This window comes from Physeter macrocephalus, chromosome 4, assembly GCF_002837175.3.
Source record: "Physeter macrocephalus isolate SW-GA chromosome 4, ASM283717v5, whole genome shotgun sequence".
NCBI lineage: Eukaryota > Metazoa > Chordata > Mammalia > Artiodactyla > Physeteridae > Physeter > Physeter macrocephalus.
The window spans coordinates 53,763,882-53,765,693 of NC_041217.1; the positions used below are offsets into that span (position 1 = coordinate 53,763,882).

Genomic DNA, 1,812 nt, shown 5'->3' on the forward strand with positions numbered 1-1,812 from the left:
TATTTTTTATTATTTTTTTTTGGTCGCACCTCGTGGCTTGTGGGATCTTAGTTCCCTGACCAGAGATCAAACCCTGGGCCCCCTCAGAGGGAGTGCCAAGTCCTAACCACTGGACAGCCAGGGAATTCCCTTGACTTTTTTATTAACCACAATAATCTGATACCAATGGCTGTGGGGCTGTTTCAAATTTTCAAAAAACCGCAATACAAATCCAAAAGCCACCCTTTTCCACACATGTTTATGTATTTATGTAAATATTTCTGTATCATAAATTCCTAAAAGTAGAATTTGGAGGGTCAAAGGAATGCACACTTAAAATTTTAATAGATGTTGCCAAACTGCCTCCCTACCATTTGAGGTCATCTAAGGCTCACTCTGTTTCTTGCCATCTAAAGCATGGCAATGTGTAACCAATGTGGATTTGGCTGCATTGAAGGTCAGTAACTCCATCACAGTCAAGCTGATTGTGCCCGAGTTAAAAGTACCTAATGGGGGCTTCCCTGGTGGCGCAGTGGTTGCGCGTCCGCCTGCCCACCTGCCGATGCAGGGGACACGGCTTCGTGCCCCGTCAGGAAAGATCCCACATACCGCGAAGAGGCTGGGCCGGTGAGGCATGGCCGCTGAGCCTGCAAGTCCGGAGACTGGGCTCCGAAACGGGAGAGGCCACAACAGAGGAAGGCCCGCATACCACAAAAAAAAAAAAAAAAAAAAAAAAAAAAAAGTACCTAATGGAATCTATCTCTCATCACCTGGGAAGTGAAGGTGTGTCTTGTCATGCTGTCAGTCTGTTTTACAGACCCTTGCTCAAGTAGGTTACACTGAAATGAGTGCCTTGTACATTTTGAGAAGTTCTTGTGATTGTCATTCAAGAATGGTTATAAGTTGGGTTTTGTCCTCATAAAAGGCAACAGTCAAAAAGACACACATTAATTTCAAATGTATTATTTAGTGCAGCAGTGTGAACTGAGGTTAAGTCTAAAAAAGATGAAAGTTTTATACAAACCTGCACCAGGCAGATTTTATGCATGGAGGCATAAAGTTAGAAGCCATCCTTGAACTATGCTATTTGGAAAGGACATGTGTCCAATGATATTAAAATAGACAAAGCAGGGCTTCCCTGGTGGCGCAGTGGTTGAGAGTCCGCCTGCCGATGCAGGGGACACGGGTTCGTGCCCCGGTCCGGGAAGATCCCACATGCCACGGAGCGGCTGGGCCCGTGAGCCATGGCCGCTGAGCCTGCGCGTCCGGAGCCTGTGCTCCGCAACGGGAGAGGCCACAACAGTGAGAGGCCCGCGTACCACAAAAAAAATAAAATAAAATAAAATAGACAAAGCAAAAATTGAATTAAGAAAGCTGAACATATCCTTTTAAAATGTAGCAGACTAAAGTGCCAATAGAGAAGCAATGTCTAGGCTAAACTGAAGGTCATCTTCATTCAATAACCTTTATTAAGAACCTATAAGGTCCTGTGCTATGTACCAGGGATTCAGAGACAATTAGGATCGTTCTCTACCTCAAGAATATTACAGATCTGTGAAAGCATAAAATAAGATGGGGCAAAAGGCCTGAGAGACCTGGAGTAAATCTCACAGAGATGACCTCTAGATGGAGACTTGAAAGGTAAGTAGGTATTTTTCAGATCAAAAAAGAAGGGGGGGCTTCCCTGGTGGTGCAGTGGTTGAGAGTCCGCCTGCCGATGCAGGAGATGCGGGTTCGTGCCCCGGTCTGGGAGGATCCCACATGCCGCGGAGCGGCTGGGCCCGTGAGCCATGGCCGCTGGGCCTGCGGGTCCGGAGCCTGTGCTCCGCAACG

At 46.8% G+C, this 1,812-nt stretch overlaps 1 long non-coding RNA gene across 1 annotated transcript in view; it reads left to right on the forward strand.

The window, feature by feature from the left end:
• Positions 1–770: 770 nt before the first annotated feature.
• LOC114486157 (uncharacterized) overlaps positions 771–1,812 on the forward strand; it is an 11,916-nt gene continuing 10,874 nt past the window's right edge. Inside the window, exon 1 of the long non-coding RNA XR_003679442.2 lies at positions 771–1,620. This is a non-coding gene — a long non-coding RNA (uncharacterized lncRNA). The remainder of the gene's footprint in view (positions 1,621–1,812) is intronic.